Here is a 16,850-nt window from a genome sequence, read left to right on the forward strand (position 1 = left end):
CAGTTATAGTGGGTGAGTTGGATCTCTAGACAGAGGAACAGTTATAGTGGTGAGTTGGATCTCCAGACAGAGGAACAGTTATAGTGGTGAGTTGGATCTCCGGCAGAGGAACAGTTATAGTGGTGAGTTGGATCTCCAGGCAGAGGACCGTTATAGTGGTGAGTTGTACCTCCAGGACAGAGGAACAGTTATAGTGGTGAGTTGGATCTCCAGGCAGAGGAACAGTTATAGTGGTGAGTTGGATCTCCAGGCAGAGGAACAGTTATAGTGGTGAGTTGGATAAAAAAAAGAGGACCATGTTCTTGCCAGTCACTGGTACAGAAATGATTGAAAACCCACTGTTACTGCCAATGTTATGTGTCAGCCACTACTGCCTGTGTCTACGTAGGGTCAGGGTGTATGTGTGGGGATGGGGCGTATGTATTAATGGTGACCTGTTGGTGATGTGGGCTGGTGTGAATAAAATGCCGGAGCCGAATTCTTGTCCCAGTCCGCCCCTGTGTGTGTCCTCTCTCCCCAGCTGGGATGTGCTGTGTAATGGGGAGATCATGGGGAAGGACCACCACTCTGGAGTTCATCTACATGACCCGCTGGAGGCTGCACAGTGACCAACGTGAGTCTGTTATGTCATTCCTTCCTGTTCTTTCCTTCCACACTCCCCGTCTCATCCAGTTGTTAGGTAACCTCTGTACTTCTCAATGCCAGGTTATTGATCATGTTCTTTCTGGCATGTCTTGACATCTTCCACACCCACCCAAATTCCCAATACACCATGTCCATGTAAAGTATGACATCATACATCTACAGTATAAACATCATGTTGTGTTATGTCATTTGCTGCTCCTTCCCTGCCCTCTGACCAGCTGTCTTTACCTTCCGTGTCCTCTGACCAGCTGTCTTTACCTTCCGTGTCCTCTGACCAGCTGTCTTTACCTTCCGTGTCCTCTGACCAGCTGTCTTACCTTCCGTGTCCTCCGACCAGCTTTCTTACCTTCCGTGTCCTCCGACCAGCTGTCTTTACCTTCCGTGCCCTCCGACCAGCTGTCTTTACCTTCCGTGCCGTCTGACCAGCTGTCTTTACCTTCCCTGCCCTCTGACCAGCTGTCTTTACCTTGGCATGTTCAGCTTTAGTTTGTCTGTCTTGTTAGACAACTGTCATTACCAAGGTCAGGCATGGGGGGGGGGGGGGGGGGGGGTTGGACATGTGGGGGAACTGGACACGGGGGGCAACTGCATATGGGGACACGGTGGGGAACTGGACATACTGGACATGGGGGGGGGGGGGGGGGGGGGATGGATAGCCAGACCTTTGATTTGATTATGCCTTAATGAAGGAATATAAACAGTAATTGTAAGCAGTTACAATCAGTCACTTTGCTTTAGAATAAACATTCTGTAGAAATGTATAGAACCCTATACATAAAAAAATGTAGATAATGAGCTCATCACAATTTCATGTACAGAACTGCACACAACCTCACTGTAGGAATATGAGGACATCACCACGGATTACTTGCAGTTGAAGAATTTATGGTTAATCTTCAGTAAAACTGGTTTTCAAAGTTTCTGGAATCCAGTCTTGCTCTCCTGGGGCTGAAAACAAATCCTGCAATGCTGAACAGCCTTTCACAGGCAGCTGATGCAGGTAAGGGTGTGTTTAACCTCAGAGACAGGACACGGGGGGGAACTGGCCATGTCCTCAGAGTATCTAAATGACAGTTCACTGTACCATTTCAGCTAATTATACTACTTCTCAATGCCTTGATGGTTAATGGCTACCATATAAACACTTACAAATAAATCCAGACAGTGTTTTATAGATGCATACCCAGCAAGCCACTAGGAATCATCAATTGCAGGTAAGTATGGACTGACTGCAGATAGTTCAGAGAGAAATCATAAAAGCATTACTCAATGCTGTGCATCTGAACGTCCAATGCTGCCTCCTGTCTTATTTCAACTGTCAGCCATAGGGATCTGGGATGGTTGACAGGAAAGTGTGTTCTCCTTAAAACACCATCCAGGAAAACTTTGGCTTGAAGTCTGTTGAAAGGGGCAGTTCTGTCTCGTGACATCCATTCCTGTGAAATATGGGCCGTTTAAGATGGAATTGCAAAGCTCATTAGTTAAATACGCTCTGCTTGTCAGAACGTGCCAGCATCTACTAGGCTATTTACTTTGCAAGTTGTCTTTTGAATAAACTTGAAGGTAACTGAGAATAAACAACACTAATGTCTCTTTCTACACTCTCCTCAGAGATATCCCATGGTCCTGGAGTACCGGCCACAAATAGACTTTGGCTGAACGAAGCCCTGGAAGCCTTCATAGACAAACAAAGCAATGACTGGATGCACATGCAGCCGAGGCCAGGAACTCTGTCCTTCTAAACATTTCTGAACTTCTCTACATTTGACCATTTATTTTTTCTTTCTCCTTCTGTTTCATTTAGTTGTGACTTTCGTTGCTAAACATTGTGTCCTTCGTTGTTGAACATTCTGTGTCCTTCGTTGTTGAATATTCTGTGTCCTTCGTTGTGGGAACATTCTGTGTCCTTCGTTGTGGGAACATTCTGTGTCCTTCGTTGTGGGAACATTCTGTGTCCTTCGTTGTGGGAACATTCTGTGTCCTTCGTTGTGGGAACATTCTGTGTCCTTCGTTGTGGGAAAATTCTGTGACCTTCGTTGTGGGAACATTCTGTGCTTGTGGCCAAAGTGATCTTCAAGACAAGTAACTAAAGACAAGCTTAGCTGAAACATAGGTGTATGAATATATCAAAGTTGTATTTACTCCAACTCCAAGGGCTTCCACCCAATGCCTGACTAAAACATGTTTTATGTCTTTTATAAATACACATAACATATCCACAGATTTCCCCACCATCAATCAATTAGGGAAATCTGCCTGTGACAGGGCACCTTAATAATGTTGTCAACAACTTTCAAAGAGTCTAAACCGAAGCCCATTCGTCTTCATTCTGTTCCATCCTCAGTTAATAACCAGTCTGACAAGCTGCTGAAATCTACAAACACTCTCTGGCAGAGGCTGGGCAACCTGCGGGATGGGGGGAGAAACATTAAGCCCCTCTCTCTTTCTCTGTCACACACACTCAACCCATACTGCGGTGTGATTACCCTGGCTCCTGCCAATCTCAGACTTGTGCTAATAGCTTTTTTGGCACCGTTCTGAGTGAGGAGGTATTACATTTTAGTTTTTTCAGATTGATCATAGTATATCTCTAGTCTAAACATACTATATCTCTAGTCTAAACATACTATCTTACATGTTTTTAAAGGGAAACCAATGGTGTGTACATTTCATATTGTTACTAGACCTTTGATATAAATGTGTTTTATGAAATAGATGACATTACAACATGAGAGTAAGATATATGTATTATGGATCTTGGATATCTTTCATCACAGAACAGCTTTGTGCACTGTAAGAGATGGTTGGCATAAAGCTTATTCTATTAGCGTTGAGTATAGAGTATACGGTATCTGCTTCCTTACCTAGTCATCTCATGTTTAGCCTTTTAATCTATGTTGATATGATTTATATGTGAAGAACATTGAGGTGAAGACAAGCTGTCCATCTGCTGAAAAATGGGATGCATTTTGGAAACATGTACATATTCTTATGGTTAACGTTTTATGCTGCTTAGAATATATTTTTTAAATGTACTGCCTGAGAATCATTCTTGAGAGCTGTGAAGAAAAATTGTTCATATCTGTACTTGATTTCTAATTATTATTCATTAATAAATTAAATGTTTTTTATTCTACCTACTGTCTTGACTTAAAGCTACAATCTGTAACTTTTTGGACAACCTGACCAAATTCACATAGAAATCTGAGTTATAGATCTGTCATTCTTATTGAAAGCAAGTCTAAGAAGCGGTAGATATGCTTTAGGTGTGCTATTTCTATGCTTCCCATTCCTACATTTAATTTTTGCCTTTCACTTTTGGTTTTGTACACCAGCTTCAAACAGCTGAAAATACAATATTTCTGTTTATGGAAAATATATTTCACAGTGGTTTAGATGGTACAATGATTGTTCTCTACACAATTACTGCTTGGTTTGACATGAACTGAAATTAGGCAAACCAGGAAATAGTGTATGAATTTCTTCAATTTCCATTAGTTTTTCTGGTCTGCTTGGGCTTTGGGCCTGTTGTCAGGGTAAAGGACTGATGCTTTCACCAATACTCATGTTTATGTCCTTGTTGAATTAGCAACTTGTTATATCTAATCTAGTATTCTGTTTCCTCCTTTGAACGCCATGAAAGTATGTTTTATAGGTTTATTACAAAGTGCTCCTGCCCAAACTAGTGAACCCCTTCCTGGTCGGTCCAGTTGGAAAGATTACGATTTACCTGCTTTGTTTGTCTGGCTGGACAGGCAGGAGGATAGTGTTTCTAGATCAGGGATGGGCCACTCCAGTCCTATGGGCTGGAGTGGTGTCCCACTTTCCTCATCCCTAGCAAACAAAGCTGATTTAAACTAATTGTGTTCTAAACTGAAGATCATGATTAGTTGATTATTTGAGTCCGGTGTGATAAATGGGGCTGGAGCAAAAGTGTGACAATTAGGCACCTTATCCATGATTTGGTCTGGATGTTGTTGCTGACAGTATTAGTCTCCGGTTGGTAGACTTATCATCAGGAGAGTGTCATTGCATTCTGAGATGAGTTTGAGAACGGTTTCTTTCTTGGCTATGTTAATTGAAATCCAAGTAGGATTCTCTCTTGACATCTGTTCAGTTGGATTTATATCTGACGACTTAATTTTCTCTCTCTCTTGTCAGCTGTCCGTGTCGCACTTCCTGCTCATCAGGGAGCTTTAAGGTCAGAAAATACTGTGTACATGTATCTAGGCCAAAGTTCCCTTCAGGCTTCATACTGTACGTATTGTACATTCACTCTCTCATGCCAGAGGGCATTTGGGTCTGGAGGATATAGGGAACATTTTTATTTGCATTGAGTCTGTAAGATGTTTTAATGGTCCTAAAACCCCTCTATACAATATCTAGTGTAATTGTGTCTGATACATGAAGCATAATTAAGATGTCAGGGTTCTGTGACATCCACATTTAACTGACAACCTGAAGACAGTTGAGTTAATCATCTGGATGAAACTTCGGTGATACCGTGAAGCCCAGTGCTTCAAGGCATCTCTGATAAAATGTTATACTGTATGCAGCTCCTATATTTCTGAGTTGGTACATTTTAGGGAATGAGTTTCGTGGGACTTATTTACTGAGTAAACATTGACACTGCAATGTTCTGTCACAAACACACATGTTCTGGAAAGAAGAAGATTGTCATAACATGAACGAGAACTCTCCATAATAACAGTGGGCTCTTGTCCTTCTCCATTTTGGTTTGTTTATTGTGCGGAGATGTTAATATTTCTCATGTAAATTAAACATTAAGTCAAATTATTATATTTAAGATAAATAAACTCACACTGTTTTTGATCAGTTGCTATATTGTGTGATAACAGATGAGAGAAGAAACTTGCAGCTATTTTGGTAGGTCAACACGGAATTCAAGATAAATAAATAGCAGAATGAGATGTTAAATACGCCTGTCAAGAGAAACTTGGAGGACAGAGGCAAATTAGTAGCCATCACTTTAAGGGTGCTTAGTTATTTTTGGACTGATATGGAGGGTTGGACATGGCTGGCTGTCTAGTTGTGGTCCTGGCTGGTCAACGATGTCTAGTTTGTTGGGATCCTGGCTGCTCAACGATGTCTAGTTGGGTTGCCTTGTTGTGATCCTGGCTGGTCAACGATGTCTAGTTGGGTTGCCTTGTGATCCTGGCTGCTCAACAATGTCTAGTTGGGTTGCCTTGTTGTGATCCTGGCTGGTCAATGATGTCTAGTTGGGTTGCCTTGTTGTGATCCTGGCTGGTCAACGATGTCTAGTTGGGTTGCCTTGTTGTGATCCTGGCTGGTCAACGATGTCTAGTTGGGTTTGCCTTGTTGTGATCCTGGCTGCTCAACGATGTCTAGTTGGGTTGCCTTGTTGTGATCCTGGCTGGTCAGCGATGTCTAGTTGGGTTGCCTTGTTGTGATCCTGGCTGGTCAACGATGTCTAGTGGGTTGCCTTGTTGTGATCCTGGCTGGTCAACGATGTCTAGTTGGGTTGCCTTGTTGTGATCCTGGCTGGTCAACGATGTCTAGTTGGGTTGCCTTGTTGTGATCCTGGCTGGTCAGCAATGTCTAGTTGGGATCCTGGCTAGTCAACTGTCTTGAGTGGATTGCTCTATGTTGCACCATCTTTCCCTGCTATGGTTATGTGATTCTTTTGTCAGACCGATTGTATGATGTGTATCTAAAGATTAATCTAACTACTCTGTCATCTTCAAAGGGAGCAGTTCAGTTTCCAGGGCCCCTCTTCCCAAAGTCACACCCGAAGTCAGTGAAAGGGTACACGTCAGCATTATGTGATCTGAGAAGCAGGGGCTATTCTAGCATCAGTTGGGGGACTGTCATGGGTAAACAGATAGTCGATAGAGAGGCTCTGGTGCCATCACCACTAGTCCAGATGAAGCCCTCTTTTGGATGCAGAGATTTGAAACAGTCATTTGAAAATCCCTGCGCAACCCTTGCAACAAAACCCTCAACTTATCTACCTTAAATCTTCTAACACCCCTCCCCTGTCTACTCTTAAAACACAGTTAAATTACCCACTCACAACTGAAGGATTCCTCCCTACCATGTGGGACTGCAGGTCTTCTAAAAGTGCGCACAGGTCATTCGTGTCATTAAAACCATAAACATTTAGCAAATTAAAATCCCTCTCCATAAAGGTCCATTTTGCTTAAAGAGCACACCCACCAACCACCACTGTACTTGACTTTACCACCACGTGTGGGGTCTCGCATCAAGGGGTACTGGCTTTAAAACAGTTTAATAGGGGTTACTCTGGACACTCAGAGGGGTACTGGCTTTTTCCCTCTCCCTCCGGGTAAGAGGGGATGGCATGGAAAGGAGGTTAAAATCAGCCTTAAAAAGAAGGCTTGGTTGGGGGAGTTAGTTTTCTTCCTGCCCTCTGAGCTCTCCCACCCCCCTTAACCTTTTTTCCCCCTTCACCTATTCAGGGTCAGTAGCTCCTCATTTTTCGTGGGGGAGGGTGCTCTTCCAGCGTCTCTCTCCCCCCCTCCCTCATCTCCTGTGCTCTCTTCACTTTTGCCCCCCGACACCGTCTCCATACTGTCTGACCCGTTTGGGGAGGTCTTGCTCCTCGACTTTGCAAGGCCGTCTTTCTTGGCCCCTTCTCCTTCAGAGGTCACTTTAGTCTGGAGCGGGGGGATTGGGGTGGGGATTCCCCCTCCCCTTCCATTTTCTTCCACCACCGCACCTTCTGCGCCGTCCACAACAACCTCTTCCTCAACCACCTTTTCCACCTCGGCAGCAACTGCCGTTCCCCTCACATGGATGGGTGGGACCGCTCTCCACAGAGGTGGCACGCCCTTCCATTTCTGCACTCCTCGTAGCAGTGTCCCACCTCCCAGCAATTCATGTAAACCACTTTGTCACAAGTCTCTGCCAGGTGGTCATGTTCATTACATTTCCGTCACAGCTTGCGCTGGCCCTGGTAATAAACATGGCCCTGTTCTCCCCGAGGACTATGATGGACATGATGGCTTCCAACCCACCATAGCCCTTGGCATCCTCTCTCTGCTGGACAGTGACCCTCCAGGTCCCCGTCCAGATTCCATCTGGATCCTTCACCTGGGTCAGGGATCCCTGGATCCTTCATCTGGGTCAGGGACCACTTCACGTTGCAGTACTTGCCCAACCATACAGCAAAGTCCTCCGGTTGTGTGGTCTCATTGTACTTACGGACAATAACCGTTTTAATGCTATTTGCCTGTCAGCTTTGTCCCCTCAGACATTTCTGTGAGGGACCTCTGTGTATTCATGGCATTCTGGAGTTTCCCCCAGAACTCCCTCAGGTGCTGGCACTAAAGCCTTCTCAAAAGGGAAGGCCAAGATACAGTTCAGGAGGTAAGAACAGTTACTACACTGGATCAATCATAGAAGTGATACTTACGATGGGTTTGGAGCAGGGTCGTAGGGTTTGGAGAAAGGTTGTAGTTCTCGGGAAGGACAGTTCTGGTCCCGTGTACAAAAAAATATGCCCTGTATGCGTTCGGCAAATATCAATGGGAACATTTGAAAAACTGATGTCGAAGTTTTGAATATTTATTAACATGGGAAATAACTACTTTGACAGTAATAAAGTACAGAAGTAATACCTCCAGTCACTTGGTAATCCATTGTCCAATCAGAAAGGAGAGAACTTTTCTGAATTAAATTCCAATTTAAAGCAAAGTTGGAAAAAAATAACCCATCAAATACGTGTGTGGGAATCTAATGCTGCTTCATTATCACAATAGCTTCATTATCACCGCTGAAATGCTTCAGACCAAAACACACATCACCACAGGAGATGGAGCTCTGTCGCCACCAACTGGCCATTCTACATTACTCCAGTTCTACCTACTGGTTTTCTCTCTCACACAAAAGATTGATTAACAAGTGAAATGGTTAATTGGATATTTATTTCCCACATTGCTAATTTAAGGGAACATCCCCTACCACCAGAGTTACACCCTCATTCCAATTTGAAATAGACCTACGTCTAGCCTATAAAGTCCCACACAACACTGCACACGTCACGGTGTAGAGGCTAATTGTGGCCTCTGCACGATCAATAATGATGCAGCCGTGTGTATGTTAGGAATGAGATCCTCCATTTGAGCAAGCAAGCTCAAAACCTATTTTGTTTTTACATATAAGAGGGAGGGAATAGCTCACAAACAAATAAATGGTGCTAGATAAGACTTGTGAATTTGCGCTGGAACAGCCATCAAAACAGAGAAGGTGTGAATGGTGTATAATTGTCTCTTGCGGTGGGTAGGTGCATGTGAATATATAGTGGTCTGAGCCTCTCGTGTCCATTTGCTTCCATATGACCTGGAGAAATCAACGTTCTGCGAGTTGGCTTTTCTTCAGACTGTCCTGTAATCCCATAAAAAAAAAATGCCATGTATACTGAACAAAAATATAAACGCAACATGCAACAACTTCAAAGATTTCACTGAGTTACAGTTCATATAAGGAAATCAGTCAATTGAAATCAATTCATTAGGCCCTAATCAATGTATTTCACATGACTGGTCAGTGGCTTAGCCATGGGTGGGCCTGGGAGGGCATAGGCCCATCCACTTGGGAGCTAAGTGGATATCTTCTCCTGTCCTTGATCCTAGGCTTTTTCCCTCTCCAGTCAAATTCCACTGAAACCACAAATCCTAACTTTATTATGTAATCCATAGGTTGCATTATAAAAGCACGCCTCTCGCCTATGCATGTCAAAATACCGCTATAACATTTCTCCCACTTCTCTGCACTTTCTTGTACTTGCTGCCCATATGAAAGCTTTGGTAGAGAATGTTTGATCAACAAACGGTATGAGAGTAGATATGGATATTTTAAAACAGAGTTGGTCCCTGTTAAGATAACTTGATATTTAAACAATTTCCACTCTTCTTCTCCCATTATTCATGAGCTGATCTGCTAACCGTATAATCAACACCTTAATTTTGTCCAAATATATGAGGTACGAACGTCTAGGAGCAACAACAGCTCAGCCGCGAAGTGGTAGGCCACACAAGCTCACAGAACGGCACTGCTGAGTGCTGAAGCGCGTAAAAATTGTCTGTCCTCGGTTCCAAAACTCACTACAGTGGTCCAAACTGCCTCTGGAAGCAACGTCAGCACAAGAACTGTTTGTCGGGAGCTACATGGAATGGGTTTAAAATATGGGTGTAAAATAATAATCAATCAGCGTTAAGCTAAACTGAGTGAGCTCAATTGTGAATGGTCCTGATGCACCAAAAAAAAGTTTCAAAGGAAGCCAGTTTGGATTTGGCTTCACACCAATTACATCAAATCAAATTTTATATGTCACATGGGCCGAAATACAACAGGTGTAGACCTTACCGTGAAATGCTTACTTACAAGCCCTTAACCAACAATGCAGTTCAAGAAATAGAGTTAATAAAATATTTACAAAATAAACTGAATTGAAAAGTAACACAATAACGAGGCTGTATACAGGAGGTACCTGTATACAGCCAATGTGCGGGGGTACAGGTTAGTTGAGGTAATTTGTACATCAAAAGCTAAACATGATTGACAAAAAAAAAAGAAATTGTTGCATCATGTTGTGTTGTCGTCCTCCGGTAGGTAGCTAGCTAGCTAGCAAAAGTTGTCCCTTTTGTAAATTAGCCACGGATGGAAATAGGGATTTGGACTTGTGGTTTTACTTAATTCTCCATACTGGCTAATGATTATAAAGGCGATTTTGATCCGACCATAAATTCACACATTGTGCCCCTGGCCTGAGAGGATGAAAGACTAGATGTTGTAGGCTAATGTTAACTAGCTATTGTTAACTAGCTGGCTCATCGTTGCCCATAAATAGAAGTTAGGTTAGCAAGCAGGCATTAGCCAGGTAGCCTAGGACAACAAAAACTAAAAGCCTGTACTGTATGACAGTCATAGACCATTTCGGCAACATGAAAGAGAGGATGATGGCACTGTATTAGACTAAGCATAGGGGATTAGATGATGTTGAAGTTGAAATGGTGCTGGAATGGTGGAGGCAGCTCCTGTTTTGTTTGCGACTTGCAGTAACTCTCCTGAGTTCTAAATCAATGGTAGTTCAGTTGTCCTAAAATGACAGAAACATTAACTTGATTGGCCATGCTGTAGGTCATGTAACTGTTTGTTACATGCAACATGGTTTGCGGACTCCAACGGACAGATGTTGCTCAGTTGTCGTACCAGGCGGTGATACAGCCCGACAGGAAGCTCTCGATTGTGCATCTGTAAAAGTTTAAGTGTTTTCAGTGACAAGCCAAATTTCTTCAGCCTCCTGAGGTTGAAGAGATGCTGTTTGCGCCTTCTTCACCACGCTGTCTGAGTGGGTGGACCATTTCAGTTTGTCTGTGATGTGTACGCTGAGGAACTTAACTTTCCACCTTCTCTACTACTGTCCCATCTGTGGATAGGGGGGTGCTCCCTCTGCTGTTTCCTGAAGTCCACGATCATCTCCTTTGTTTTGTTGACGTTGAGTGTGAGGTTATTTTCCTGACACCACACTCTGAGTGCCCTCACCTCCTCTCTGTAGGCCGTCTCGTCGTTGTTGGTAATCACTGTAGTGTCGTCTGCAAACTTGATGATTGAGTTGGAGGCGTGCATGTCCACGCAGTCATGGGTGAACAGGGAGTTCAGGAGAGGGCTGAGAATGCACCCTTGTGGGGCCCCAGTGTTGAGGATCAGCGGGGTGGAGATGTTCGGAATTTTGATCATGATGATGCTCGGAATTTATGAATAGCCTGTTTTGCAATTCACAACAATGTCATTGGCGATCAAAGATAGTTACTCTATCATTACTAAATATCAGTTTCAATTGCTTTGACATCAAATCAAGGTTTATTTGTCATGTGCGCCGAATGCAACAGGTGTTGACCTTGCAGTGAAATGCTTACTTACAGGCTCTAACCAACAGTGCAAAAAAAGGTATTAGGTGAACAATAGGTAAGTAAAGACATAAAAACAGTAAAAAAATAATAGTAGCGAGGCTATAACAGTAGCGAGGCTACATACAGGTACCGGTTAGTCGGGCTGATTGAGGTAGTATGTACAGTACATGTAGATATGGTTAAAGTGACTATGCATATACAGTGGGGGAAAAAAGTATTTGATCCCCTGCTGATTTTGTATGTTTGCCCACTGACAAGGTTTATTTGAACAGTGAGAGACAGAATAACAACAGAAATATCCAGAAAAACACATGTTATAAATTGATTTGCATTTTAATGAGGGAAATAAGTATTTGACCCCCTCTCAATCAGAAAGATTTTTGGCTCCCAGGTGTCTTTTATACAGGTAACGAGCTGAGATTAGGAGCACACTCTTAAAGGGAGTGCTCCTAACCGCAGCTTGTTACCTGTAAAAAAAGACACCTGTCCACAGAAGCAATCAATCAATCAGATTCCAAACTCTCCACCATGGTCAAGACCAAAGAGCTCTCCAAGGATGTCAGGGACAAGATTGTAGACCTACACAAGGCTGGAATGGGCTACAAGACCATCGCCAAGCAGCTTGGTGAGAAGGTGACAACATTTGGTGCGATTATTCGCAGATGGAAGAAACACAAAAGAACTGTCAATATCCCTCGTCCTGGGGCTCCATGCAAGATCTCACCTCGTGGAGTTGCAATGATCATGAGAACGGTGAGGAATCAGCCCAGAACTACACGGGAGGATCTTGTCAATGATCTCAAGGCAGCTGGGACCATAGGAGCAGAAGGGACAGAGTTAGAGGGGACAGAAGGTGATGCAGTGGACTTGCTGTAACTAGCAAGCTCCTGGATGAGCAGCTCTCTGAAGGATAGCTGTGAGATGGGGGGCTGTCCACAGATCTTAGCCATTTCCTTCTGGAGGATGAAGGCATTCACCACAGCAATGTCGATGAAATGATAGAACAATGTCTTGTACCATTTCATTGTCTTGTGGAGAACATTGTAGTAGCCGATCAGCGCGTCTGACAGGTCCACACCTCCCATGCCCTTGTTGTAGTCCTTGATAGCTGCAGGAATGGGTATATTTTTTGTGGTCCATGCCCCAGTAGCGTCCTTCACACGCCTGACGACGTGATCGCCACTGAAGGACTTGTGGATAGTTGTGCACATGACCACCTCTCTGGTATCCATCCACTTTACAAAGAGCAGGCCATCTTCATGAATCCATCACATGGTACCCCGATCAGCCCGCTTAGGCATGTCGTTCTCCTTTGTTTTTGGAAATCCCACTCTGTTGATCCGAATGGTGCCACAAGACCACACATCCTGCTTCCTCAGGTCTGTAAACAGGATGGGGCTTGTGTAGAAGTTGTCCCCAAACAGTTTGTAGCCCTTCCCCAGCAGTTGAAAATCCAAGAACTCCATAACGGAATCATAACTCAGTCCATTACCGGTAGCAAAACTGTTTTTCCCCTCATAAACAAAAAATTGCAAGTGTAGGCACACAGAATCAGCCAAAACAAACCGTTTGTAACCCAATTTTGTTGATTTGTTACACATGTATTGTTTAACCTGTAGGGCTAGGGGGCAGTATTTACACAGCCGGATAAAAAACGTACCCGATTTAATCTGGTTATTACTACTGCCCAGAAACTAGCATATGCATATAATTATTGGCTTTGGATAGAAAACACCCTAAAGTTTCTAAAACTGTTTGAATGGTGTCTGTGAGTATTACAGAACTCATATGTCAGGATATGGCAGGCAAAAACCTGAGAAGATTCCAAACAGGAAGTACCCTCTCTGACCATTCCTTGGGCTTCTTGGCTCTGTTTAAAGAAAATGTAGGATCTTTGCTGTAACGTGACACTTCCTACGGCTCCTATAGGCTCTCAGAACCCGGGAAAAAGCTGAATGATGTAATTCCAGCCGCTGGCTGAAAAACTTTAGCGCATTTGGATGGTGGTCGATCAGAGGGCCATCAGACTGAGGCTCGTGCACAAGGGGATCCCATGCTTTTACTTTCTCTCTCTTTGAACGTAAACACGCTTTCCCGGTCGGAATATTATCGCTTTTTTACGAGAAAAATGGCATAAAAATAGATTTTAAACAGCGGTTGACATGCTTCGAAGTACGATAATGGAATATTTTAAAAAAAATTGTCACGAAATGCGTCGTGCGCGTCACACTTCTTTACCATTCGGATAGTGTCTTGAACGCACGAACAAAACAGAGGATATTTGAACTTAACTATGGATTATTTTGAACCAAACCAACATTTGTTATTGAAGTAGAAGTCCTGGGAGTGCATTCTGACGAAGAACAACAAAGGTAATAACATTTTTCTTATAGTAAATCTGACTTTGGTGAGTGCTAAACTTGGTGGGTGTCTAAATAGCAGGCCGTGATGGCTGGGCTATCTACTGAGAATATTGCAAAATGTGCTTTCACCGAAAAGCTATTTTAAAATCGGACATGGCGAGTGCATAGAGGAGTTCTGTATCTATAATTCTTAAAATAATTGTTATGTTTTTTGTGAACGTTTATCGTGAGTAATTTAGTAAATTTACCGGAAGTTTGCGGGGGGTATGCTAGTTCTGAACGTCACATGCTAATGTAAAAAGCTGTTTTTTGATATAAATATGAACTTGATTGAACAAAACATGCATGTATTGTATAACAATGTCCTAGGGGTGTCATCTGATGAAGATCATCAAAGGTTAGTGCTGCATTTAGCTGTGGTTTGGATTTATGTGACATTATATGCTAGCTTGAAAAATGGGTGTCTGATTATTTCTGGCTGGGTACTCTGCTGACATAATCTAATGTTTTGCTTTCGTTGTAAAGCCTTTTTGAAATCGGACAGTGTGGTTAAATTAACGAGAGTCTTGTCTTTAAAATGGTGTAAAATAGTCATATGTTTGAGAAATTGAAGTAATAGCATTTCTAAGGTATTTGAATAACGCGTCACAGGATTCCACTGGCTGTTACGTAGTTGGGACGATTTTGTCCCACATACCCTAGGAGGTTAAAGCCAATTCATCTATGGACAGGTTCTGGGCGGGCTGAAAATTGGTCTTGCAGGCCTCAATGATGTTGGGGTAGAGAGGTTTGATTTTGCAGAGCCTATCAAACCTTGCTGTGCCTCTCTTCTTGTCATTCTCCCCATCAAGTTCTGGGTCACTGATGGGAAGCGCCCGTGAGATAGTCTGAAACCTTTTACAAGACACGACAGTGATGGGGAAAGGCAGTTGATAGAGAGGTGACGTTTCCCAGTAGTCCCTCAGAGTTTTCAACTTCACCAGCCCCATGTAAATGACCAGTGAAAGGTAGCAGAAAAGGTCTGACATGGAAATGGGCTTCCATGCCTCTTTCTTTCCTGCCTGCTTCTTAGCCCCATACTTGTTGGTGTTAAACACCAGGGAATCAATAACAGACGAGGTGAAAAACAGCTGAAAAAGTTGAATGGGGCTGTACTTTGAGGTCATGTCCAGCTGCGGTCCTTTTGGTCTTTTCGGTCGGAATGTTGGTGAAAGTGGCTCCACATCCTCGTCTAACACAGTGTGCCAACGACCCTCTGCAGGTTTCACACTTCCCCTCCTCCGCTTCTTTGTCAGTGCCTTCACACCTCTAGATTGCCGGGTAGGTGTGGAGCTGGAGACAGCAGGGGTCCGGCTGGATGAACCAGCTTCAGTGGGGGATGGACACCTTGACATTGGGGGCTCATATTCAGAGTCAGAGGCACTGTGAAAGAAAAACAATTCAGTAAGAATACTTTCACGTATGAGCCCTGTATCAACACGTGAAATAAACAGATATGAATTATATAGAGTACAGGGAACATAATCACTATGGTGAAGTGCTGTTCCATTCTACTCCATTCCATGTTTATATAAATAAAAAATAAATATATATATATATATATATATATATATATATATATATATATTATAAATATATATACACACACACACACACACACAAAATGTATAGCCAATGTGTACTTTACACATTTCATGACACATTTCATTACTGATGATATTTTTAGATATTGCAAATAAAATAAGAAAATCGCAAAAAAATCTCATGAATAATATTTTATATTATTAATTTCAAACAACGGCATTAGCATGAGAAGTACTTATCAGTCCAAAATAGCATCCACTCCGTGGAGAAACATGTCTTCTGCCTGTGAGTCAAAACTTGCATCGCTGACTGACTCATCTTCCGGAAGCAACTCTGTCTTGCTTTCCCTATCAATTTCCTCAATTTCCCGGGAAAAGAACCATCAAGTGTGGTTGTGTTACTAACAACCAGAGGATTGCAATGCAACCAACCATGACTGGATATACGTATGTTAGTCTGTGTAATTACATCGAAAGTTTCGTTCGAAAGTTGAATGAGACGGAATTCACGACACAAGCGGTTTACAAATGTTTCGTGTTAGGCTGTAAAAATGGATTTTATCAAACAAAACGAACATTCACTGTGTAGCTAGGACAGTTGGCATTGCCACCAGAGGAAGATCTTCAAAGGTAAGCGATTTATTTTATTGTTATTTCTGACTTTCGTGATGCTAATGCTTGGTTGGAAAATGCTAGTAATACTTTTGTGTGCTGGGTGCTGTCCTCAGATAATCGCATGGTATGCTTTTGCCGTAAAGCCTTTTTGAAATCTGACAAAGCGGCTGGATTAACAAGAAGTTAATATTTTAAATGATGTAAGACATGTATTTACATGAATGTTTAATATTACGAATGGTGTATTTAGAAATTTAGCGCTCTGCAATTTCACCGGATGTTGGCCAGGTGGGACGCTACCGTCCCACCTGCCCATAAGAAGTTAAACTCTCCAACTGCACCAGCTTCCTAACGCCATCTCCATTACAGAATAACTACTCACCTCATAGAAGCAGCAGTTGATCAAGACATCTCCCAGATGGTCAGCAAGACCTACTTTGCTAACACCAAGACCAGCTGGCTCAACTGGGGACGGCTATGGATGAGGTCCTCCGCGTTCTTCAACGTCTTGTCATTGCCTGAGAGGCGTCACCCTCCCCTCGGGTGGATGATTCTCTCCTATGTGTCAACCCAGCGAGCCAGTATCCCAGCACATCCAGCAGTCTCTCCAGGTCAGTGAGGTCCATTTGTCCCTCCCGGACAAATACAACGGGACTCCATCAGAATGCCGTGGCTTCCTACTCCAGTGCTCCCTCTATTTCGCTCATTAGGTGGGAGCCCCCACCACC

The 16,850-nt window shown here is 43.1% G+C and overlaps 1 long non-coding RNA gene across 1 annotated transcript; it reads left to right on the forward strand.

Annotated features, from left to right (window-relative positions):
* Window positions 1–251: 251 nt before the first annotated feature.
* On the forward strand, window positions 252–3,781 carry LOC115152823 (uncharacterized). The gene is made up of 2 exons (XR_003867588.1): window positions 252–613; window positions 2,257–3,781. It is a non-coding gene; the product is annotated as an uncharacterized LOC115152823 (long non-coding RNA).
* Window positions 3,782–16,850: the final 13,069 nt, after the last annotated feature.

Source organism: Salmo trutta, chromosome 18, assembly GCF_901001165.1.
Source record: "Salmo trutta chromosome 18, fSalTru1.1, whole genome shotgun sequence".
Taxonomy (NCBI): Eukaryota; Metazoa; Chordata; class Actinopteri; order Salmoniformes; family Salmonidae; genus Salmo; species Salmo trutta.